Genomic DNA, 27,913 nt, shown 5'->3' with positions numbered 1-27,913 from the left:
ATGAGATAAAACATCAATGACATGATACTTCCACACCACTTTCTGTTCCAGTTGCCAATGTTTAACGTCATGGATTAGGCATTATTTATCCTTAAGTGTTCTCTGGACTATTTAAGAGCAAAATACACACATACGTGCAAAACACACGTGCACGTATTTACATAGATTTATAGATTCGTATAAAATTTGTATAGCTGTCAATTTTCAGCAAAACTTTTGTGGTTATACAAAAATCCAAGGGTGTTTATTTGACAAAATGAAAGAGAGGGAAAGTTGATAAAATATGAAAAGTATTATTCTCTTAAAAAGCACTAAGAAATAAAATGCATGTTTCTATTGCAATGCAGAGGTTATTCTTAGAGAGAGAGATCACCAAGTAGAGAAATATCTGTTCTAATATTACTTTTTTAAAGGTTAACGGTAACTAATTAGGTAGTTCTGATTTGATCCATTTGGTGGGGCCTCAGCTCTATTGTATGAGAGCATCTGGTTCTGGTACTTGATAAATACAGTACTGAAATGCTTTGTCTAAATATTGTACAAAAGCTTATAGACTTAATATTTTCAATGGAACTTGTAAGAAAATGTGCCGAATTTTGGCACCTCTTCCCCTAGTCCAGCCATGGCCAAGAATCACAGAACATGAAAGGGAAATAATCTGACAATAAGTTATGTAAAACTTGCTTGAAATTAAATATTTTACTTGGTAAAGATTCAAATCAGCCACTGTTTTAAATAATTCCTCAGCGTTTTGCTGGTCAATAGGATCAAACTACTACAGCAAGATTTCAGGTAGGCTGTGTTTTAATGACTAAAATGATGAACTGGCACATTCTGGGGGAGGTTATGAGCTCTGTAACTTGACCATTAGTTCAGTTGAAGAGCTGAAATATTACATTTCAATATCACTACCTTTTGACTATGGGTCATTCAAAAAGGGGTTCTAATCCCAGGTGACTTCTAGTGATAAAAAATATATCAAGAAAATGAAAAGGACATACATATTATCACTTGCAGCTGCAAAAGTCTCAGGAACCATACATGAGAAACAAAAGCATAGTTACTCAGTGACTGGAAGCATCTCACTGGACAAAACAGTGACTTTGGTCCTGAGGTATAAATGGGGAAAATAAAGTAGCTGTAGAGTTTTGGAAAAGGGCTCTATAATTTTTTTTTTTTTACTGCAATAGTAAATTAGACTACAGCATCATAATGTGTTTTGTTTTGTTTGTTTTTTCCAACCTAACCCTTAATTTGCCTTGGCTTTATTTTTGTATGGCTTACTTTGTATTTATAGGTAATATTTATGAGCCTGTTTCACAAAACTACTCTTTTTTTTCTGGTCTGTATTTTTAAAACAATACATTAAAAGTCAATACTAAGTAAAGAAATCTACAGGAGAACCATAAAGTATAAAGTAAACCAAACATTTAATGTTAATTTAGTATTCAAGGTTTGGTTTGAACCTGTGACACTTTGAAAAAAAATCTGAATCTAAACCATGCACAACAGGACATGCATTGATTTTTGTGTTTTCCATTTTACATAGCAAACATTGATTTGCATTCCTAATAAGGCCATTAATAACAGAGTGAAAGGAAAGGTAATAGTCATCCAGTATGTCTGTGATAAGTAGGAATATCAGTCATTAACTACTATGCGTATGTCACTTACTCAGTAAACAATTGTCTGTAGGTGCCCTCTTACTACATACAGAGAGACTATACCACGAAAGAGATTTTTGTGAAATTTTTACTAGACTCAGTAAATATCAATATTTACTTCAGATATTACTTTTTTGTGTCCAAAGAAAGCTGAGAATCAAGAAACTTTAATATAAAGGAGACATTTTATTTAGAAGGTTCTTCGTTGGGGAAAGAGGTGATGGTTTAAACATGGTGGAAATTCAGTGGTGAAGTGAATTGAAATTTTATTGGTTAGAGTAAGTGAGTGAGACAGCAAATGTGATTTACAAAAGGAGAAAATCACAGGTCAGAACTTCTATCTACTGAATGTACTTTAATAAAAATAGTAATAGTGGCATTACCAGCCAGAAGGCAAGAAGAATCCACCTGAATGATATCTGAGCTTTGGGATTCTAGGAAGTTCCAGGGAAAATGGATTAGCAGATGAGGACAAATGATATGGAAAGGTGTGTTGTCACATGGTTACCATCACAGCATAGCTGGGAACATAATTTAGCTCTAGAAAGCCCAGCTACTAATAATGGAAGTGTAGACATCATCAAACGTAACACATTCAGATTCATAAAAAAATGATGCATATGTTAACCATCTCCCTGTTGTTTGTCCACTCATATTTTTCAAGATACAAAGATTAGCATAAGAGACATCAAAATGTAGCTTAAGCTGTAAGTAGAAGTTTTATAAATGCAGAGAAATGGAAGCACATACCTACTCGTTTCACATAAATATTAAATAGATAAAATTTTATGCAGATAAAATTATAAATCTCCCCTAACATAATTATGAACTTGTGTAGACTCCATTAATTTATCCAAGAACTTAGATCTTTACTACTTCTCTCTGCAGAGGGTTAAGGGTAGAAGACGGCAAAGAAACAGTCTAGAAAATCTCTTGTTCTCTTCCTAAGAGGGGTCTATCAGTTAAAATCTTACGTCTCATTCCTTATTTACTATTTTTACCTCTGTTGTGCGTAGCACTGAGACTGGCATGCTTGCAGTGCCACAAACTCCTGTCAGGCTCTTGCATAATTTCTTTCCTGTTTACTCTTTGTGGTTCCTTAACTAATGCTATCGTTCCACGTTGGACACATCATTTCATCTTTTCTGAAAAGCTCTGACAGGCTACACTTGAAAAACAGCGACTGCCTTCCATGGTGAACGGTGCTGCCTTTTACTTTCTAACCCCCCCTCAGTCCCATCCCTTTCAGCTGGCTCAAGAATTCCCTTTCATGCACTTTCATAAGTGTTTCAAATTAAAGTAATGCTGGTCCTGATCAGTGCTTTCTGATCCTTCCATAACCCTGTGAGTTGCAATTCTCACAGTTATACAAGTATACTCTCTGGTTTGTTTTGCTCATCCAATCATTGCATACTTCCCATCAGCAAGTATCGAAGATCATATATGAAGCTGTTTTCATATAACGATAACCACAGAAACCAGTCTGTGCTTTATCTATCTATTGGATTAGTTACCTATTTGTTTAATGTTTGTCAAAACCAAATCTAGATATTAGACAATGTATTTGTAACAAAAAAAAGGGAGAAATTTTCTAGCATTTACTTCCCTAGAACCCTCATGATGAGATGAATGGTAGCAGACAATAAATCCCACTTCTTCCATAAGATCTCCCTGACACTATGGGAGGTCAATCTTCACTTAAGATCTAACCACGTTATACCGTTTTGTTGTTGAAGCAAAAACTACATGGTAGACAGTTGCTGTGTGCCCACCTCGTGATTTTTCACAATGAGAAAAAATTTTAGGTGGTTTTGTCAGCTACTTGAGTTCTCTCTTAATTCCTCCCAGGATTTCTTACAATTTGAACAACTTCAGAATAATTCATGATAAAGGACATTACTTCTCTGAAAACTGCACATCTGCAGTTATCACAGTATGTGTGGAGTTGTCTGCTGCCAGCTGCAGTACAAGTTCATTAATTTTGAAGGCTACTGTCACGTTAAGCCGTTGAAACGACCAGTCTGCAACTTTGGAGAGTACACCAGTTTTGGTAGTACTATAACCCAACATCCTTATAAGGAGCAAAAGTCTCTAAGCAACTTGGGAGAGTACACCAGTTTCAGTAGTACTATAACCCGATGTCCTTATAATAATAAGAGCAAGAAATCTCCAGGACTTTTGAATAGAAATATATATTTTATCCGTGACACAATATAGATTCGTAGTTAGCCGGTGATAGTGACTGACTACAAAAACAACTTTAATTAAAATACTGCAGTGATAATATAAAACTATCACTAATCGGTGATAATATTAAATAGCTAGCAAGATGTTAGTAAGTAAATGCGCATAACACAGAGTTCTTACCCAATAGGTGTCCCTATGGGGAGGAGAAGAGAGGTTCAGCCCATCAACTGATCCCAGACATTTCTGGAGGAGCTTCTCCCTAGCATCCCCTGTGTCTTTTGCCATTTTATACTATTTCCTTACTTTCAGGTGGAGCTTGAGTGACTCTAGTCATACATACCTTTGTTAGGATTGGTGTAAACTTTTCTTGCTTCGATTTAAAGGTATAGGCAAGAAGAAATTCAGGGAGCCTGCTCAGTGAGGGGTGGTCGCAGCCTGGAGGCAGGTAGCTTTTGAGGTGGAGGTGTGTTTTGGTACTATAATGACATTATAATGAGCAAAGTTCAACTAAAGGACAAGATTTCCTGGGGCAACAGTTGCGATCCATCTTCCTTGATGGCAATTAGACGGTTATCTTCACCAGATGTTCTTTGCCCCTGATAACAGGGATGAGCCATGGCACCCCCGCACCACTCTAATCCCCACTTCAAAGACATTGCTCATTTCATCTGACCAGCAGGCCGTGTCTGTCCTGGGAGCAGCAACTGTGTCTCACCTCAAAGCTGCTGTAATATTGCAGCCTTTGAGCTGAACTTTGCAAAGCTATATTTCTCCATTTTCCCCAATTTCGGTTATTTTCCCACAGCATCAAAAAAGGCCACCATAATTGATTGTCTGAATAGAAGTACCTCTTTTCCACACCTGCAAACATTAGTGCAGACCCTCTTTGTCCTGTAAGATGACAGCCGCCATCACCTTCCCTGAGTCTCTCACCTACTCAACATCATTTTGAAAACCATTTTTTTCTGAGAGCCATAGCTTAAAGACATTTGCAACAAAACAAAATGCTAGGTTAGTAATGAACCTGATAGGCAGTACCCAAAAGTGTCACTTGCTCCAGTGTTGGCATTTGTGCTAAGCTTCCTCTCAGGTCTTAGCTCTGCAAGCTTTACAAGACTAGTCCAATAAACATTGTGGAATATCCTGTGGCATTCTATCATTTTCTGGATAGCCACTGGTGAGGCTCAAAGATGCAAAGCAAGGGCAAGAGGGCTGATCTGTGTGACTAAAGAATTATTTTACTCAAGGAGAGCAGAGAGAGCAAAGTCTGGTATCTTGCTGAAGCCAACCACCCCCTCCTGCTGACCAAGGAAGCTGAAGCTTTTTTCCCCCTTGTTTTCTGATGAGCACAATGATTCTTCCTTGCCTTCAGCCCTAGCACTCCCCACAGATGTGATGTGAAAGGCATTTCAAGCAAAGGTCGCTTTTTTCCCCCTATGTCCATTCCTAATTTCCTTTTTCAGGGAACATGTTCTGTCTGTAGTCTTTCTTAATCCTTCTCTTTGAAAGTTGTTGTGATTTCCGATCAATAACTCCTCTCCATGTATCTCATGTCAATTAAGCACAGTGAGTAAACTTTTTTCAGGATTACTGCTGTACTTGGAGTAATGTTTGTCACTGTGTTAGCGGAGTTTGAAAGAATTATTAGTTTGAATAACTGATGAAATTTACTGAGATGTGATCAGCATATGCTCAAAAAAATAATTGGCTTTTGCATTTCTTTGACACCCTCTCATTTTTAAGGAAATCAGTGAAGGATCACATATTTAGGGTATATATGTGGACATGAAACTTATGTTACTTGCACCCTAGAAAAATTTCAATCAAATTAATTTCATTTTACTTCCACATTTTAAAAGATTTCATGCTATACTGCCATACATGCTTGAGAAAATAACTCACTCTTAAGGTAAGTGTCCAGGCATAAATCAGTTTGACATATTCTGTCTACATGGTTAGGAATGGCATTGAAAAGAAGGTAAAATAGTTTTAAAGTTAAAGAATAATATGGGCCAGAGCAACTGAGACAGTAATGAGTAAAAATTGCTATTCATTGTGCAAACTTGAATATAAAAGAAGCCATATCTGAGAAAAGAATCTGAGAAAAAAAGATAAAATCCAGCATCAGTTCATATTTGCTCTTTGAAGTCAGATTGCGTCCATGGAAAATGAATAAAAGAAACTGAAAGCGCTTTTTTTCTGATGATCAGGTTTTTCAGGTGTTGACATATCCAGGTTTTTGCCTGTTAATACGCTGTGTCAAGTGTATACTTAAAAATATGTAATTGGAGATCGGGAAGACTCCTTTACTCTTTCTTAACGTCATTGCCAAGGGTAGTGCTTCAGCATGGGAATGACATGCATTTTGCTGTGAAATCAGCAGGATAGAAAGAATCAAACCAAGGAGACACCACTCTTCACATCACAGCATGTTCTGCTTTATTAAAAGAGAATCTTGGAGAAGCAAATTTATCCTAGAATTGACAGTGCCATAGAAAAAATGGCAAAACTTCAGTGTCACACAGCATTTAACACGACCTTTTTAGACTATATGGTAGAGGAGTTGATATCTGATATTGAATACTTCTGCAGCTCCAAAAGTAGAGTCAGAAAAATAAACTGAATGTATTTATTCCATTTTCAGTTTACCATGCTTTCCTGGAAAAATCACCTTTCTTATCCTGAGTCCAATGCCCTCTGACCACGTTCTTTTAGATATCCCCCCACATAGAGGGCTTAATAAGATAAATATACTGATTTTTTTCCTTGTTCCAGTTTTCATATGCTTATGCTGGGCTGAGCCACGTATGCTTCCCTATAGTGGTCTGGCTAACACAGGAAGACATATATTTGCATTTCTTTGATTAATTCAGAGACAAGCACACAGCCAGTTGATTCTCTCAGCTGATGTAGCTGTTTATCATAGAATCGTAGAATCATAGAATGGTTAGAGTTGGAAGAGACCTCAATGATCATCTAATTCTAACCCCTCTGGCATGGGCAGGGAAGCCCTCCACTGCACCAGGTTGCCCAAAGCCTCATCCAGCCTGGCCTTGAACACTTCCAGGGACTATTATCGGTAATAAAGACTGCCCTCTCTCTCCCTCGTTACTGAGAGAAGTTCAGCTTCCTTTGTATCAGCTGTGGTCGGTCACCCTCTATGTTCTTACCTAAAATTGATGAAGACATTGCCCTTGCCTATCACTTAGGAGCCGTCTGCCACTGTCAGGGTTTGTTGGTTCAGCATACTCTTTCACAAATTCCTGGCCTGGTAGACATTGACCTCCTTCACTTTTAGGAAAGAGATTTCAATCTTCTTCCAGGTGTTGCCTCTACTATCAGGTCACGAACAACTGTTACAATGGTTTAGTTGAGTTACAAATAAGTTAATTGTCATTGTGAGTGACTGAGGTAAATAAGGAACTGGATCTGGCGTTGAAATTAGTAGAATCAGATTCTCTTTTCTCTGGTGTCTACCGTGCAGCATTTAGCACAATGCAGCTGATAATGATTGAAATCTTTGGGCTGCTCCTTAATCAAAAATAATAATGATGAAATTATCAAGTGCAAAAATAAAAATGAAAGCGTTTCTCTTTTCCTGATAAATATTGGCTGAATTAAGCGTTTGAGGGCAGCAAAAAGCTTTGCCAGTTAGAGCAAACAGTTTTCTTCAGATGTTGCAGCTGTGTTTGCTTGGAGTTCCAACTCTCACAGCTTCCTGCAAGCTTGTAGCAGGAGCTATGCAGGGAGAAAAATCATGGTATTAGGTGAACCTATACTTGTTCTCCACGTATCCAGTGTGTCATAGAATCCAGTCACTGTCCACATCAGCTGCATTTGATGTGTGCTTGGTGCAGGATCACATACACGCAGGGGAATATGTTTGCCTCTGGCCTTCCCTTCTCCTCCTAGATGGACATAGAAGTTCAGGATTCATGCTTTTGTGTGGTTTAATGGCTAGGTGTCATCAAATATTATGCTTGCTGTGGTTACCAAGGAAACTTGAGATACAGGTTTTAGAAACTGTCTAGGAAAGACTTGAGGAGCAGTTAACTTGGTTTCATATCTAGCTGAGCAAAACTATTTGTGTGAAAAATGCGGGTTCATCCACACCAAAAACTTTTAGTGTAACCTTGATTAGTGTTCTTTTATGTGGCTATCGAACTGATTATTTTGAAATCTATTTCAAAAAATTAAAATATTTTATTTCATATTTTTCTAACACATTGACCTTTAGAGACTGTAAAAGTAAGAATAAGGATGAAAAGGACGTTATCTTGTCTTCTAGTGTATTTGTTTGCCTCAGGACAGGAGCAGTTATAGCTGAATAATTCTTGGCTGATGCTAGTCTAACCAACCCTTGAAAATCTGAATTCCTCCACTTTCTTAGTCAACTTAATTCCTCCTTTATCCTCTCTATGATAAGTTTCTCATAACATCTAGCTTAAACCTCCATTGCTGCATTTTAAGCGCATCACTTTCACCTTATTCCCCAATGAATATAGAAGGCAACTTATTACCAGCTTTGCCAGAGAAACCTTTTATGCATGTGACTAGTACTCCTTTGTCTTCATTTTCCTTTCAAGACTGAACAAACCAATTCTTTCCAAATTCCCTTGATTTCAATTCAATCTATCCTCACAGACAAAAATCACTATAAACAAAAACCTGCTAACAAACAAAACAGTCCTCTACTTTGTTTTATTCTTGGAGCAAACTTTGCTGAGAAGTGAGGCAATGTTCCAGATTCTTGTGGAAATTTCCTTTCTTGTGGAAAGGAAAAGCCAAGCATCCAGTCTAATAGCGTACATTACAAACAAAATGAAAATTTGAGAAAATTTTGTAACTGAGTGATTTAATGGAGAGTGTTTTTTAAACATTATGACGAAAAGTACTCTATAACATAATCGCAGGCAAATACGATTCTTTCTGGTTCTGTATCTATGTTCACTGGATTATTTTTTTTGTGCCTTTCATTTTTAAAGCCAATTGTTTTCATTCATATTGTTACCTGCTTATGGTTAGAATCTTATTTCTAAAATTTACGTTTGTGTACCAGAGAGTGTAGTCATGTGGACACATCCCTTCATCATTACAGCTCAGTTATAAGTAGGACGTTTGTTCTTGAACAAATCAGCTTGAAGAAAGTATTACTAGAAATTATATCTTGTAACCAAGCATATTTGCACTTCAGGTACGTGGCTATGTTTTTTGTAGTATAAAAGATGTCCTACTTTTCCAAATGTTGCTGTTAAAAACAATTTTCTGAAGTTGCCATTAAATATTTATGAACTTCTTTGCGGGAAGGAGTTTATAGCAAATTAAGGAAACTCCAAGAGAAGTCATTTATTTAATTCCAACAATACATGAAACAATGACAGGTTTGCAAGCCACAACTTTTGTTTTCACATGTATTTTCTGCAGTACGCATTGTGCTCTATGCGTGGGTACAAAACTCTTACCCCGTAATTTATAGTTGGGAATGCCAAAAGCCCTCAGTCTAATCAGGAACTAAGTTCAATAAGTAGATGACAGATGCAGTCAATAGAGAATCTCCATATCTTTCCTTGTTCCCAAGACTTAGGGTCACCAGCCTGCTACATGTTAATTGCTACTGAGAACTAATCCCTCTCCATCATAGAACTGCAAGCGTAGGAGCGCCTGTTCTCCACTTGTGCATTTGCTGAGGAAAAGGATTTGTTCAGATATTGCCAGGGAGACCTTATCTCAAGGAGACACCCTTTTTATTTGTGTCAACTTTGATACTCATAAAACAGCCTGTCTTAGTCCAGAGAGGCAAATGGCATTTCCTGTCCTTCTCATGCCCAATATCAGTGCCATCCACTATCGCCTTCACCCAAAAGGAGTTTGATCTGCTCAGCTAAGATGCACGAGTGCATACAACTTCTACCCTCATCCCTCGAATGGAGGGAACAGAGACTAGGGCTGCAGTATAACAGGGGTGGTGTTCTTTCCTTGGATTGTTTTCTGCTGTATGCTGTAGGTTATGGATGACTAGGAGAAAATTGTAGAAAGGGAATTAGGAAGTCTTGGAAGGACTTTGGAATATTCTGGGATTTGCTTGAGTTGTACCGGTACTAAAGCACAGTTTAATCATCTAAAAGCAACTTCTTTTTAATTACAATATCGGAGATGGACAATTTTCTGAAAAACAGAAACAAAAAAAGGTCAGGAAAATATCTTTGAGTTCAAGAAACCTTTCCTTCTTTTTGGCAAAGGTTATGTGACTGGAGTTTTTTACTCATGTTGTTGAATGTCTGCACTGCCCAGGGATTTTCGTTTACTTGCTGCTTAACTGGCACACATCACCTTCTTAAAGCACTATTTTAAGGCAAACAAAACCTGTAACATTTAAAAACAATAAGAACTTATTCTCAGGGGAGGAAAGTAGGCAAAAAATGCAATTTCTTTAGTGAGTCATATGAGACCTTCACCTTTTCAACTGATAAGTCTGAGAGTGTTTTTTGTTTCCAAGGATTTCATTTTAACTAAATTCCTTTTCAGTATGATAGCATGAAAAATAAAAAGGGTTTGAAGTGAAAGTGAGAAACATAATTTTCATATGTTAATGGGACAGTGCATTGTTGGCTATCAAACATCATTTTAATTTTGATTCATCAATGAAACTGTTAGGCTATGCTGAATGAAATTAGCCAGCTGTATTCTAGTAGTGACATCCTTTTACTTTATATTCATATATACTGAGACAGAATGCGAGTTTTTATCGGGAAAATACTTATTTCAGTCCTTTAATGACCTAATTATAAATTAAAGTTAATGTATCTTTTCACCCCTGTATTATAGTCAACTTCTACATACTGTTCTATACTGTGAACATACTCCGTTGGTCATTTTTCTAATTAATTTAGATTAAAATATTGGGAAAATTATAATAGCTGACCAAAATGTGCAATCACGTATCCACGTATCCTGCTGCTCATACTTGACACATACACCTGACCCATTCAAAAGAAAAAGCACTCAGCGAGGCTTTCTCATCAAATCAGGACCCCTCCTGACAGGACCCTCTGCACCCTACATGCATTTGGGTGCCACTTTTTCACTGTGTAGTCTGATAGAGTTCTATGACAGCAAGTATTGCTGACTAAACTGTTCTTAGTATCAGTTAAATGAGATTTTATCCATTTTGTGAACAGCAATTATATCTTATTCTTGCATATTTTTTCACATATTTCCCTTCCCTGTAAAAAAAGGAGGAGCTGAATCAATGAGCTGTAGCAATATAAATCAATAGTTTCATACATATATACTTATGGTTGTGTGGACAGCCTTCTTTTCCCATTCCTTAAGTTACCAGAATAAAGTAAAAATCTCTGTGCATTAGAGAGAAATACTCCGGATATTAGAGTGAAATGGAAGGAGCAAGAGTTATGAAATATCCCCCCAAATAAACGAGCCTGTAGCTTTTCAGAAGCAAAAGGGTACCTATGGTAATCTCCAAATAGAACTACAGTCTTTGCCCCTGAAATTGGGATAGAATCTTTCCTCACCTTTGAAAGATAAGCAGTGTTTTTTGCCATAAAGTTCTGAAACTTCTACATGCATATTGTTAAAATTGTGTGTCTAGATTGCATTCAAGAATAGTACATTCTTCTTACTGCTCAGTAAATTTAAGGCAAACTAATCTATTTAGAGATTGCAGTGCAAAAATTATTTAATTCTTTACATTCCTCATTTGCATTCATTGTTAGCAAACCCCCTGTCATTTTAAGTACAAAATGATGCTAATGATGTAACTAGTTAGGTGTATCATTGTGCGTACTCTTACAGACACACTTTAGCAGCATAGTGTAATATGAATATATATCATTGTTCTCCTTGCAAATTTTAAATCATTATGAAATTATTACCCTGTAATGATCTATCTATCATTATTAAAATTATTATATATTTATTTACATAGTTATTTTATCTATATCTAATATAGAAACACACAAATTCCAAGGAAAGAAGGAATGAAAGGAAGTAGTCCTTTAACGTCTTCTAAGTAGGGAACTCTTGAAAGGGAAAAAAAAAAGCAAAAACATTTTCTTTTTTATGTAAGTAGGAGGAAAAGCAAACTCAAAACTCATATTCAGTTCCTTACATCTGCACCTGCAGGATACACTGTGGAGGACCCTAATGACTTTTATAAACATTGATTAGCAGGTGAAAGCATTTAAAAGTCTTGAAAAACTAACAGAAATCTGACAACCAGTCACCCTGTCTCCTGACATGTGAGTGAAAAGGTGATTATTTTCTTAACGCAAAAGACAGTTTCAGTATTCACTCTCTATACCTAAAGTAAACCAATTTTAAATTTAATAATGAGTATCAAGAATGGCTACTAGCAGGAAGATACAAAAACATTGAAGGGATAAAATTCACGAGAAAAAATCCAGGAAAATGTAGAATATATTAGCATCAGAGAGATTTGAGTCTCATTCCTGTTTGTAAATTTTATCCTTGAGCAGATTTTCACAATAGGCAAAAAAGAAGCAAGTAATTTTTCTGACTACAATAACCTTAAATTTGATGCAGTGGTAGGAGGAAAACAAAGGAATCAAGTGCCTAAGTGACCTCTGAAAAAGTAAGTCTTAAAAGCCAAGCAATGCATAGCACTAGAGATAATGGCAGCAAAAGCTCGTTTTTGGGTTTTTTTTTAGCAATTTCCATTAAATGCTAGTCAAACACTTGCATGTCCATTGATCTGCCAGTGCTGCAGAAGAGACTGTACTTATGTATTTTTCCCACCTTTGTGCTTTTCGTACCAGTTGTCAAAGTCAGCGAAATTGTAAGGCTCTTAGTGGAAGACACTTGCTCCAGAAGACGGAGGAAGGGAAAGAACAAAGCCAAATCAGACTTCAGGGGTTATTCTGTCAGTGGTCTGCGACATCATATGAGTTTAATAAGAGCTTAACTGAAACTTTCTCAGAGAAAGGGAATTCTGGTGAAAGCCCAGGATTTTAAGAGATTATCAGGGGACACAGATTTAGTTGATGAAATGTCATGTCGTGAACTTCGCTCATTGCTAACAACATAAAACAAAGAACGTGCTGTTGGACCAACCAAAGACGTATTCTCATTACTGATTTTGTTCTGACTTAAAGGCTTTGTAACAGTTGCAAAGAGCTGATCCCTTCCAAATTAAAACTGCTTTGTATCTACCAGTTGCAAAAAGCTGATCCCTCCTAAACTGAAACTGCCACAGGCGTTGCGTGCTGTTCATGGGCTTCCATAAAAAGAGATGTTACTGTACATGTAGAAGAACATTTGAAAAAGTATTGTGGTCCCAGCCGTCAGCAGGTTCTCTTTACACTAAGAATACTTTTAACAGTAATGATATCCCTAGGACCAAGAGTCATTTATTGTCCTAAACTCCAGAGATTATCAGTACTTCTGCAGCAAGAAAGCTCCTTCCCCAAACAGACATGCAGATACAGGAAAGGCATAATAGCAGGGTGATAAAAATCTTGAGGTAATACAATGCAATGAGGAAGTTAGAACAGTTTGTCTTAGTTCTGTCATCCAACAATACTTCATAACCCAAAGGACACGGGTTTAATCAGTGGGTCTGAAATGTAAATGAAGGAAATTCTGACAGCCTTTGATCAAAGGCAAAGAGAAGGATGGAAAGCTTCTCAGATAAGTCTCTAAGGGAGCAGAGTTAGTCAGATAAACAGAACAAAAGTAAAATATATTCACATCCCAAATTTTTCTAAATTTAGCTTTGTTAACAGAACCCAGAGGTAGCCTTAAGCCAATGTAATTAACTGGTTAAGAAGTATCAGTGGGCTAATACTTTTTGGTGACAGTCTTTATGCCCACTGAAAACCTGCCAGATAAGGTGTGGGCTCCAGTGATGACACCATCAAAGCAATTTGAACCCTTTGATGAGTGCCAAGAGACACAGTTTCTAAATGGGTATTCAGTTACTTACTGATTGGTAATTCAGAAGAATCAGGTTAATCTTTCCAGCTCTAAAAACTGTGAAGTAGAGATGGCTGACTTAGGATTCATTAAAAAAGCAATCAGCTGGACTTAGACTTTAGAGCACTGTGGTTACTGTGGAGAAGAAGAAAAGGCGTGTTAGGTTGTAAGCCCCGTTGCAGTTTTCTTTCCAGCAATGGACACCAATTCATTATTACCATTAAGTGCCAGACTAAATACATTCCAGGATCTTACACTCACAGAGGATATCCCACAAAATCATCTGTTTCTTATGTTTAAAAAACCAAAGCAAACATACACAAGAACTCATGTTATTTCATTCATTTTGAATGATTTACTGTGGGAAATGGATTTGATTTAATTGGCTTCATAATGATCAAAATCATTGCTCCATTTTAGACTGAAAGTTTGGACAAAAGAAATAGGCTTCGGTCAGCATTTAACTGAAACACAATTCTGAAATTTGAACGATTTAAAATTAATTCATTTAAATAATATTGTAGAAAATATTATATAAATAGAACATTTTAAACAATATGTTTTTAAAAGTCACCATTAAAATCAAATCTTGTTATGTAGTATATTCTGTATATTCTAGATCTGGTCAGGCATTTGCCTATTTGTGAAATTCTATCACAGAAACTCAGTTTGATTTCAGAATGTTCTGGTGGGCTATGAGGAGGTTTTTCGCAAAAATCGATCAGATTGACTACCAAAGGCCTCAAAAACATGTTAAGTCAGGAAATAGGCTGCTGAGGTGAGTGTCTGAGGATTTCCAGGTTCCTGTTCGACCCACTACTCAAGCCACTGAAAACCTAGGGATTCTTTTAGCTCCTTGACTTCATTAACACCTGTTAGATGACCACCAGCATGAGAAACCTTAGGAGGTGAAAGCTGATAAATGACTTTTCTTAGTTTCCCTGATGGCCATCAATGAGCAGTAGAAATAAAAACTGACCATGCTCTTCTGATCAGATTAACAGAAACATGGTCACGTTTTTCCATCTCAGGTCTCTGGTGGGCAGCAGGGAAACTAAGCTGAATTATACGTCACTTTTAATCAGCAGTTGCCAAGACAATGGTTATCATGTAGCAGGCAAAAGCTGCGGGTTGGATATATGATTTTGGTAACTTTAAACTTCATTATTTCTCAGTCAAAGTAAATTTTCATTAAGATTTTTGAGAGTTTAGATTTTGATCTTCATCTGGATGGGATTTATTTATTTCTATCCTTTTATGAGATCAGTTTATTATATGGAGAATTGTCTGCTATTTATAAATTTAAACATAAATGCTTAACCTTTGTACCCATTGTTCATGTGTGATATCATACCTAGGAATTCCCACAAACTAATTAAGAACATGTTCATATACTGTTTGATGACAAACTTCCTCATGAGCCTTAAACATGTAGAAAAGAGGTCTATAACTCAAAGAACGGATTTATTTTTTTTTTACTACTCTATTTCTGCTGCATTCTCAGTGGGAGTGTCCCATTCCCTGTGGAGTTTCAGGTGCCCATAAGTGATGAGTGCACGTGTTGTACTCATAAGCCACTGCTGGACCCTGGACAGATGCACCTCTGTAACACAGTGCTCACAGAGTGAGAATAGCCTTAACACAGGTCTCTGTGTGCAAATGGACTCTTCAGCTCCCCATGTCTGGACATCCTAATGTTTGACTTTATGAAAAGCTACACAGGTTGTGTTTTTTTTCTAGAAACAGTACTGTTGTGTCTTTGCAAACACAGTAAATCTTAAATTATTTTGATAGCACTTGGGAAAATACACGGTGGCTCACTTAACTGTTCAGGAAACATTTCTTTCAGGATAAAAGAGGTATGGAAAATATATTATTAACATTTCTCGAATATTCATTAATGAATCATTTAATAATAAATAGATACTGACTTAGAAAAGTTCACTTCTGGTTTTTGTAAAGGTGTTCATCAGAGAAAGTGTAAGAACAACACTGTGATTCAAAAAGTAATAAAGTCTCTACTACCATTATTTTCTTTATGTTGGAAAAATGCTTTTGCATCATTCCACAGTATCAGAACAGAATGTATTTAAAAGCAAAAGCATCTGTGAAGGAATCCAAGTTGTGTACTTTTAACATTGAAATAGATTACTGATCTGTAAACGAAAGAACTGTTCCTGAGTTCTGAATTTTTTGCCCCAATCCTTAGGGTAGTGGAAAGACCCCCCCCGATTTCAGTAATTGTAGAAACAGTATTGTAGAAACAGTATAAATATAAAGCATATCTACTTGTACAATACTATTTTCTTGACTTTTAAAATGATTTAAGATGGGCCAATATGTTCACAGTTTGGAATACTTCCCACTGAAGACAATGAAAGTTATAGGAACCTCTGTTTGCATTAAGTATCTAAAAGTAGATGTACAGCCTATCCTGCAAATAATAAAATTATTTTTATTTCTGTGTATTTAACTGAGCTAAAAATATGCAGTTTTGCATGTTCATAAATGTGTACAAGGTCAAATGCAACATTTTAGTCATGAAATAAATATAAGTCCTGAAGATACTTTTATCTCCTGCATTAAGGAGAAAAGTAAAATAAAATTAAAAAAAACCCACTGAACTGAATTTTAAGGCACTAGGCATGATGTGATTTAAACTGTCTGGCTCAGAGTCTTCAGATTACCTTTCTTTTACTCTGGACAATAATTTTTCCATGGCAGATGGATCATAAACTACATATATTTTCCTTTTTGTATGTTACTTTCCATTTACTTGAGTACTTTATAACTGATTCTATATTTGTCTTGCGGAAGGCACATATCATCAACATGTGAGAGCTCACACTTGGGAATATTGCATATATATTTCATGTGGGTATCTATAACCTCCAACTCCCAAGATCACTATGTTTTTTCCTTGGTTTTATATATTCACTAACCCTTCTGTAAATACTTTTGCATGCTACTAAGATACTGGATTTTTGTTTAGACAATCTATTCTGTGTCCTCTCTAAAGAGAATATCTTAAATATTCTTTTGGGCATCATCTTTTCCTTCAACTAAAATCAATATTTTTTAAAAAGACTTTTTAAAAAACAGAGCTTCAGAAAATTGGAAAAAATTAGATTATCTTTTTAAAAAAATTGTCCATCTTGATTATAGAAAAAAAGTCAAGGCTCAAGAAAGAGAACTTGCACTCCAGTTTTGGATCCAGGTGTGTTTTAAGTCAAAGGAGCTCAATGTTGCCATGAACTTCGGTGAACAGAAACAGGCAAAACAAACTGAAAAATGTTGAGGTTTAAGTTATGAAGTCATTAGTAGTTTATATTAAGAGTATGTCAGTCTCCAGGAATAGACCTATGTGCAGACTGATGTGCAGCTGTATCTTATCAAGACAATGGCCCCGGACACCTCTTTCAGAGTGATACAGATGCAGCCAGGCAGGATATTTCTTCCTATAAAGGAGAAAAGCTTACAAAGAATATGAGAGTCCATGTTGAAAGAGATAAGACTACACGAATGCTGAAAGACAATTGGGTAACCCGCCTTGCCTAGTTTCTAGAATATGTGAACAACCAATTTGGCATGAGTAGAGACTACGTCTACTTTGTAGCCCTTCGTCTTTGAAGAGCTCAGTATATGTGTTAGGATCATTTACCACTAATTCCTACAGACAAGTCATTGTTTGACTGCAGTTTTATCTTAATTCACAGTATGTTGACTTTAGATTGTTTAGTACTAAACATCAGAGTTAGAAGAAATAAAGAAATCGTAAGGTAAGATTAAACTGTGGGATTTATTCTCTGATTTTATGTCATAGAGAGTTAAGTGCAGTAAACAGAATTGAGTTAAAAATAATAATAAAATAAATCTCTACCATAAAGCACACTTGCTGCTTTTTTAGCATTGAAGAACATCTTTTCAGTTGGTTCATAAAATAAAGAGGTCTAAGAACTATACAATATCTAATTAGTAGGAATGGTGGATGTATCCAACTCTTTTTGGCTTTTACTTTCATTAAACTTCATATTTAATTACATGATTTGAATATCAAGCCCCATTCCACAAAATCCTGGAGGGTGGGGAGGCCCTGCAGACACTTTCTAAAGTGTCACAAAAGAAAAACAAGGTTATTATTAGCAATCTGAAATTCTCTGCATAGGCTGTCATATCTCCAGTGGAAAATTGTCAGGGTGGCACCTCAGAAAGAGTTGAAAATCAGCATTATGATATTAGGATCACAGAAGTTTAAGATAATGAAAAAAAATAGTGTCGAATCTATTTTTTTCTCATATTATCAGAACATGTTTCAATTTTTAAATGAGCACAATTTCCAGCTGTCATCCTCAGCATTCCTCCAGTCTCAGCTGTTGTCTCATAAAAGGCTAGAGAATGCTCTTTCACTATTTAGCACTAATTAATTTTGTTAATTAAATGTCACCCTGCTTTTTCCCTTATTAGAGTTTTTGTACCAAAACGGTTCCCAAGACATTGCTGCTAAAATCACTAAAGATTAAAAAGAAAGGATGGAAATTGAATGTGCAAGCACTGGAGAATCCATTAAACGCATTGTAAGACTTGCAAATGCCTCTTGACAAGCAGGATAGGAACCGTAAGACACTTTCCTCCAAGGGTGAGTTAATAGGCTAGCCATTTATGTCAAATGTTTTGTCGATGGGCAATAGTATCACAAACTGCTGAACTCAAGAACCAGTGTCAACGTGTAATCCTATTCTGAAATTTCTCATTATAGCAATTACATTGTCTGGGAATTTCCCTGTATTAATTATATAAAGCCAGTGGACAAACATCTTATTATTTCTCATTTCCTTTTAGATCTGGAGTAGCAAGTGCATGTGGGAAGAAAATGAGAAAGGCAGACTTTGTCTTCCTCCAATTCATTGGCAGCTCATCCATTCGTTTTAAAAAAAAAAAAAAAGCCTTGGATTGCTTTCTGGGGGCATGCCGATGTGTGTATGGGGGAGCTGGCAAGAAGCCACATTAAAACGATTTCTGCTTTTGAACCCCTGTAGTCTATGGCAGAACTTAATGCATATGTTAATATGCTCTTTTGTAGTGTTGAAGGGTTTCGTTATTTTTTTCTGGCATGAAACCCAAGTACAGGCCAATTGTATTAAGCAACACGGAAAGCTGCCAGTAGGGAATGTAGTCCAGGATATTATCAGGAGAAACATGCAATCTTCATTGATTTCTTGACACTATCATTAATAACAAAGCCAGGGCTTCCTGTAAGTCCCTGAAGTTTTTAATCAGCACGTTCAGTTAGTACTTCTTATTGTCATTCATCCTGCTCTGAAGGCTTTTGAGAGTACAGAGAGAGAGAGAGCAAATGCACCTGGTTGTGTTTCAACAGACCAGTCCTGCTTAGTCTTTCTCAGCTGTACGTGCACGTGAATAGAAGGTGCTGTGTGTCATGCACAAGGCAGTGACCCGGGGGATGATATATCTGCTGGACTCTGTGTAAGGTTCAGACGATACCAGAATTAAGCCCAGTATTTCTGTTAGCTTTCAGGGGAATTAGATGGAGGCATCAGTGAAGGATGTTTTACTCAGTCTCCTTTGCTTGTGTGTATGCTTGAAATGTACAGGGATAGCTTGATTTGTCCAAGGCGATACGTCTAGAAGTTACTAAGTGTACAAATAAATTAAACTTGTGGTACTTACATAAATATCATGTTCAGCCTGAGCTAACTGTTTCCAGACAGCATCTGGAAATGTTTAGAAAGGGTTATATCTTGATTGGGGTTTATATAGTTAGCTCTCTAAAACACTGTAATTCAACGTAAAGCCTCTCTTTCTCTATGGACTCTTCGTCCCCACCACCTGTAATAGATTAAGATCTTGTGAGGGGGAAAAAAATCTGTTTTGCAAATAAATATAGTAGAGAGATGACTCGTATTCTATTCCAAGCCAGGATTTAATTTAGATTTGCTTCCTGAACTAACATTTAGATATGCATGCACCGAGACACAGGGTCCTGTCATTGCTAATCCTGTTGTGTTAGTTTATTAGTTAGGTTAGTTAGTGTATTATTAAGTGCGTTTATGTAAGACCTCTCTCGTTTTTCTCTATACAAGTAAAAAGCTCACATTTACTATTTAGGGGATGTAAACACTGTATTGCCAAAGGAGCAACGAGAGTGTTTTCTAATTCCAATGAAAACCTGAGACAAATAAAATAGACAGTACGTCTCCAGTAAAATTGTAATGTGAAATACATATTGTAATATAAATATATATATCTTGATCTTAAGTAAAAAAGCATAATTCTTGAATTAGACTAGATTTATCAAATGGATTCTTTTGTCTGCTGGTGCACATTCAGTTCTTTAACCATCAGCTATTGAGTATCTGCTGGTCTTTAAGCTGCTTTCATTGCCCACGTGCACGTTTACATAGGGCTATCTAAAGTGTTCTTTACAGTTTAGTGAACTATTTTGGGAAATGAAGGGGTTAGTGCAGATCAGCCACTAGTAACTAGTTTATCCCCTTGCCATGCTGACACAACATGGAATGCATTCGTTTTGCAGGGTTTTACTGACATCTTAGAGATTCTGAAACTGGTGTCTCTTAAATGTCCAAATTCAGCAAAAATCAGTCCCTAACTTTCTTCGTGTGTTCTATAAAATTCTTTCTCAGCAAAGATCTCTTCCTTTGCTTAAGTCTTAAGAAATTCAAGCAGCCTGTAGGCAGAAATATATTGAGCTGATCTATTTCGTAAATGTTTCAAAGTAATGAATGCCTTCCCAGAGTTTTGGACATATTATCCACAAACATACAAACATAAAGTCTTTTTTCAAAATAAGTTCATTATGACCTATATTTCAGCCAGTCCTAGAGATGTGATAGTATTATAAGAGGGATTAGGAGAGTAAAAATAATTGTGAGGAGAAACTTGAAGAATGTAGCAACATTGCATGAATTAAACAGAAGAAAAATGAAAAAGAAAAAGACAAAATCATAGAACAGATTTTTAAAAAGTAATAATAACTGTAAGTATATTGGCATTCCTAAAAGAATGGAGAAAAAAAATGTCCAACTAAATTATAAAACAGCTGGCTAATGTGTACATATTACTGGATCTCAGTCATGCATAATAATAGGAGAAAAGCTAGTGTATCGTTCATGTCCTAAACTTTTACCTGGCTTAGAGTTACAACACCATGGGGAAATTGCTTAGAAATAAACTAAAGAATGGGGACTATTAAGATAATCTTCCTGCACTGCCAAAACTGTACAGTCGATACTATAATAGTAGTAATATAATAATAACAATAATAATAATACCCTTTACACTTGACATTGACATGCTAGGAATATTGAACACTATGTCCAAACGACTCACACGCGAAACTAATCCCTGAACGCAGGTGTTTGAAATGAACTGGTTTCTAGACACAGGAGAAAATTAGGTTGCCTGTGTGGATGGACAACAGGAGTATTACAACCTGCCCTTGGTAACAGGCTGTCATCAATTACCTCTCTGCTGTACGGGTCAACGGGGGGGCAGAGAAGTCAAAGCCATCGCAGTAGCAAGCAAGTTCTAAACCTCTATCATGTCATTGATCCACCCCCAAATGCCCTTTCCTGCAAGTTCCTCATGGCAAGGTAAATACAGTTATTTTGCGGATTTCTCACTGTTAGATCTTGTACATGGCCTAACAGAAACAGTCTCAGCATCTCTGGTGCAGTATATGCTGAACCTATGCTATTGACTCACATTCAGCAAGTTTAAGTCAATTACAATCATGTTCCAATTTAAGTGCCAGGGAGCATTTGGTGCCTTACAGAGTAATGCTAATCTGAAGGGGACTGTAACAGGAGATTAACTTGTAGGAACATCATAGTAACTGAAAGAGAGAGCACAAAAACAAGAGAGAAATCAAAGCAAGATTGAAGATGAAAATATAAACATCAGGAGATAATTTTAGAGCTTCCTGGAGACTGGCCAAAGTGAAGAAACGTGGAACAGAAAAAAAATAAATTGCTGGGACTATAGGAAAGGGCATGGGAAAATATTACACACACTATGGTCATGTCTGAAAAGGCAATCCTTTTGTCTGTGGAGATACGAGTGAAGAAAGGAAACATGAACCCCTTGGCTTGTGACACTCCTTCCTCTATAGCCAAAATTTAGGGGATTTGCGGGATCTCGTAAATTGAATAGAACTCTGAAAAAATCATTTTAACAGCTTCTGCAAATAGCAAAATTTTTATACTAAAACTGGGACTTGGCTATAAAACTCCTATGTCTGGATATGAGATATACCCTGAGGAAGAAGTTAGTGGATCTAAAAAGACAATAAAGAGAAAGAAAAATGTGGGGTTAAATGAGAATAGAAAAAACTTTGCATAGATGATCGATGATCCATTGATTCTACAACCACTCTCAGAAAGGTTAAATCTTTCCAAATCCCAGTGACAGGAGTAGTAGTCCAAGGTAACACTCTCATGTATATATAACAAGCCTACAAATTAATATATCTATATACACAGCACTACCAAATCTGAATGACGTTGAGTAGGTGGTTGGCAGCTGGATAGTTGGTAGTAAAATTAAGAGATAGGTAGCTTCAGTGAAGATGCAGGACACGATCTGTGCAGGCTTAGTAAAGAGCAATTGCCTTAGCACGGGGGTTAGATTTGAAAGGGGAGAGAAGATAAAGCACTCCCATGCCAGAGCTGGCAGAACTGGAAATTCTTGGAGCAGCAGAGAAATTATTTGTGAGGAACAGATAACATGGATAAAACAGGTAAATTTAGTTGTTCTGTCTCTGGCCGTATTCCTGTTGACACCATGAAAGCCTTTTAGCTATACAAGGCCAAATATTTACAGCGTACTCTTACAGATGAGTCAGATCCACGTTACACTCAGGACTATCTGCAACACAGGGGAAAAAATATCTGTTGGCAATTACACGTGGCTATGAGGTTTTGAGTATTTGGCTCTATGACGTGAACAGCACAGGAGCAGAGAGATTTTCAGCCACTGAGCGCTGGCCTTCCTTCCCTTTAAAAACCTTGGTAATTCCAGGAGTTTGAGCGATTCCTTGTGAATGCTGTCCCATTGACTTCTGTTTCACCTGCATACATCAGGATTATTACTGTTTTCTGGTGCAGTCTTTTGTGGGGTTAATACAATCTGTATAGCCGTGGTTAAGAAATTAAGTTAGCTTATAACATGATTTGCAGTCAGATACTATTTTCTTTTCTAAGAAATTTAAAGACTTAGTGAAAACTCATAATTTAACAAGAAATTAAAGCCTAAAATAAATGCAGAATAATGTATTCACTTTGGGTGTTTCACAATTCTGAACTACAACTACCTTGTCTGAGAAGCTTTGGTTGCTGGTTGCTGGAAGATTTTGTGCTTCCTTTCACTGACTTGTATGCAACGTTTGTACTTGAAAGGCACATTAAATGCATATTTCAGAGATAGTTTACAATTTTAGATTATCTACCATTTAAATTTGTAAGTTTCTTGTGACACTGGTGAGATTTTTGTACCACTGCGTTTCTCAGAGATAATGCCCTCTTTTTCCTAAAGCTGGCAAACAATTTGCTTGCCTTATCTGCCATGGCATGACATATCTGTGTTTTTGTATGCAGGGAATGCACTTAGAAGAAGAAAATGTTTGGTGAATTTGTGTATATTTTTCTATTCTTTTATGCCATGGTGCTGAAATATTAATGCAGTATTTTTCACCTGTACCTTTAACGTTTCCTCCATTTTCTTTGTTTTGGTATACCACATCTATTGCTTCTGCAAATATACATATATAAACATAAGATCACTGGTAATATCTATGTGCATTAAACTAGTCATATGTAGTAATTTTGGTATTGAAGCCTGTGTTTAGAAATGTAGTCTCTTAGAAAGATTTACAGAAAAACAGCAGAGAAAAAAGCATAACCAGTGTTATTCATGGTGAAAATTTTAAACTCATGGAGAAATAAAACATTTTTAATAGGGTCTGTCTCTAAGACCTAAGAACTAGTTTGGTGCAGTGCGGTTCTGTAGCTAAAACAGGTAAACTGTGCAATAAGAACAAAAAATAAACTCATGAAAAATGAGAGAGTTGAGCTGTGCCATGTTTTATATGACTCACAATCCATCATCTTTGATTTTAACATATTTAGAACAGTTTAGTTAACATTCTTCAGGAGGGAAGGAAAACTAAGATGTTGACATAGCTGCTGGAATATTTACATATAGACACAAAAGTCGGGACTAACGCAGTTATAGGCTGCAGGCTATTATTATGTTCTCATGTTCACTCACAAAATTCAGGTGTTTGGTTTCACTCTGTATGTGTTGCTTTGTATGTGAGAAAGAAGGAAGCATATGACTTCCATGATAGATACAAGATGCTCATGCTTGAAGTATTTAAAGAGCTTTTTGTTTTCTTTCTCCTTTTTCTCCACTAAGGAGAGCAAGAAATGTATACAATACATGTCTAGAATTTTGAGCAGGGAAGAGAGAGTAAAAGGGCACACCATTCAATGTTACACCACTTGACATTTGTGGGTAATTTCATAAACAAAACCCCAAACCTCATCTCTTTTTTCTTACATAACTCCTGCTTCCTAAAGAAGCTGGATTTGGGAGTTTCGTTCTGTTACGATGCTCCCATTAGTGACCTAGAAACTGAAGGAAGCCACTTCACGTTGGACTACGTTTAAGAGGAAAGAAGCATAGGCAGGCTCACCACACAGCTACCATGCACACTCCTGCTCCAAAGCAGGTAGTAACAGGGCACAACTCAACCTGCCAAGCTGTAGGGCAAACAGAGTCTATTTCACAAGGAGAAAAGGGAAAAGAAATATTGACGTAGGAGTTTGTATAATTCTCAAGCACTGGAGTACATACAGGCATGCAACAATACAAGAACCTGGAGGACTCTTGTTTAAATTAACTGGTGCTGAGATGCTGTCAGCCTCCCACAAAAATCTTGCCCACGGAAGGAGGAACGCGAGGAGGTGTGATGCTCGCTGGGAAGGTGCAGCTCAGATGAACTCTGAGCTCTGCCCCGATCACGGCAGTAACTTCCAAAGCAGGGTGCCCGTGCCCAGCTCTCCCACAAGCCCTGCTCCACCCTGTGCGTGATGAGCAATGCAGATTCGTGCTGTGGAGAATTGTACACACACCCATAAATACAGACATAGCTACGTACAGGACAGATACAGAGAGAGGAATACACAAACATAAAGGGCACCTGCGTGTTTATGCATAGTACCACAAAAGAACATTTCTTGATCACAAAATTTTTTTTGTAATCTCCCAGACTGTAATTAATACATGTTTTAATACCTGGCAACAGAAAAACAGAAAGACGCTTAGACGGACCGTGAGTTGGATATTTTAAAATCATGCATTTCAGAAGAATGAAACAGTGGAACCATGCGCAAATCATGATACCTTTCAGCCAAAAAGGCCCAAAGTGCCTTTCAGGAAACATAAAATATCTGTATTAATGAACATAGGACGCAAAGATAGAATACACCAAGGAATGTTTTTCTTCTTTTGCAAGTGTTTTTAAGTTACTCCATTCTCCTGATGCAAAGACCAGTGAATGAAAAATGTAGCTTGTGACAGGAAAATTCAACATGAAGCCCTGGCCTCGTGCAATCAGTGAGAGTTTTGCCTTTTGTTCCAGTGTGGCCAGCTTTTCTCCCAACATACTCTCACCATGAACTTACAGACCTTATCCTACAAGTCTTTTCCACAATACCCATATGCAAGCATGCGAGGCTTCTCGCTCTGCATTATCCATTTCCTTTTTTTTTGGTGGAACTGCACAGGGTAATAAACAAAGATACCTGGGAGAAAATAGAAAGTTGTTCTTCTTTCCTAACAGCAAAGATCAATAAGAATAAATCTTGGCTCTCAAAATTTAGTATATAGCACTGATAGTATCTTAGTGGGTTCTCTGTTGAAATCATTAAGCTGAACCACTTCTGCAGAGTCTAATCCTCAGTGTACACTGTTGCATACAAAGCCTCTTCTACTACAAACTTCTGCTCATGTTATTAAAGCTCATCAAAACAAATTATGCCTTTTTAGATTATACTGAAAGTCAATTCTTCTTCCAATGCCAGTAAAATTTTTATGGCTAGGATTTTTTTAATCTAAGATGGCTACGCTGTGTCAGGTAGATTTGAAGGATAACAGTAAATGTTCTTTTCTTTCCCACTACCCCTTTAAATGAAGTGTTAAAGTTTACCTAGAGAGAGTTAATAAAAATGAAGAAGTAGCAGCCAGCACAAGAAATCTAGGGTTAGGGCTAGGATAATACTCATAACAACAAATAAATTTTTTTTCTTTTTTGAAGGTTTTTAAAAAATACTCTTTTACACTTACACTTACTATTTTGGTGCTTCAGTCTCATAAATTTTTCTTCATATCAGTGATCAGACTGTAGCTATTGGTTTAATTATCAGAAAATTTTGGTTTGTGATGAAAACAACATTTACATACGAAATTTGTAGTTTCCAAAGAAACTATTATTTCAAACAACAGAAATTACAATGCGTTCCTGTCCTCTCTTACAAACCACTGGCAGAGGTTATTCACAGGGATTTTTGAAGAAAGAATGCAATAGCCATCAATGGGCTGAAACGTACCTCTCCTCCAAAAAGAATACCCTATAAATACATACAAAAGTATTTATCGTTATTAGAATAATGATGACTACTGACATGGCTATTGATATTTTTTACAGAAAAAGTGTAAGTTGGTGTAGAAAATCTCAGGAACAGAAAAGAAAGGGTAATGTAAGCCTCTCATTTCATGTTGAGCTACTTTTGCACCAACAAAGGAAACATTCACAACAGCTGTGTTTTTTCAGTGTTTTGCCTTGTCAGTTCTCTGCCAACTCTGTTTGTCAAAAAAATGTCAAATGTACACACAAAAAACCCACAAAATGATTGACCTAAGGATTCTATAAGCCAATTTCAGAATACAATTTTGTGTATAAAATTTTACATATTTTTTTCTAAATTCTTTTTTAGCAAAACTGTGTATGAAAATATATTCCATTTTCATTCAGCTCTTGCAAGGCCTCTTTATGCTTCTTGTTAGCTGTACTACAACATGGTCATACCAGTCAGAATAAGGTACAAATTCAAAGCACAAGAATAAAGATAATTAATAGTGAACAATATTCATCCAGGATAATAAAGAAAATAATAACAGACAAACTACACAAAAATTCGGGAAATCAATCTGGGGGAAAAAAATCCATAAATCAAGAATGTTAATTGTTATTTCCACTACTTGTTAAGATGAAAGATGACACTATGTAGGCATTTTCTCAGCGTGATCTCTCATAAACAGATGTCCAATGCCTTGGGTAAACCTGTACAAACTGAGAAGTATCTACTGATTGCATCATTAGTCGCCTTCTGATTTCAAGCCAGAGATGCTGAAGAACAAATTAGTCAACTGATCCTTGCCAAAGTCAAGTTTTATTAAAGAAAAGCATTTGTTGCAGGGTAGAATGGAATGCTGAGTGTATGTGAACTTTATATAACAAAATCCAAGTGAGAAAATATTTTTGTGATTTCACATTTGAATAATTATTTGCAAACTTTACGTTGTTCTTCCTGTGTCCAATTCATACTGTACATTCATCTTTCCTCTAAAAGATGCACTTTGAATATGTAAAATGTACAAACAAGCTTGAGGATGTAACAGTTGATATTCAAGCAAAATACCACATCTTTCCAGCATCATTATTCACATGTACTCTATTAAGCACCATTTTCTTGCCTACACCTAATAAAAGAAGTGAAGTGAATCCCCAGGTCACCCATATGTGAATGCTCAGCTCTAATAAGCTGGCAGGTACTAGCAAGCAGCAAAATCACTTTTCATTTTGCAAGGCAATATTGCCTGAAAAGAGACTGATGCAGATTGTGACATTTTTCTCTTAAAAGTATATAGAATAACATGCTCTTCAGTATGTTTATTTTTTACTGAAGACAATTTTTTTACAACATTTGAATGTGTCATTTAAATATCAAAAGAAAAAATTAATTATTTAGGGATACACCTATCTGAAAAGTGGGGAATGATAGAATGAAATG

Source organism: Tauraco erythrolophus, chromosome 8 (genome assembly GCF_009769465.1).
Source record: "Tauraco erythrolophus isolate bTauEry1 chromosome 8, bTauEry1.pri, whole genome shotgun sequence".
Taxonomy (NCBI): Eukaryota; Metazoa; Chordata; class Aves; order Musophagiformes; family Musophagidae; genus Tauraco; species Tauraco erythrolophus.
Note: the sequence above shows the minus strand (reverse complement) of the source record.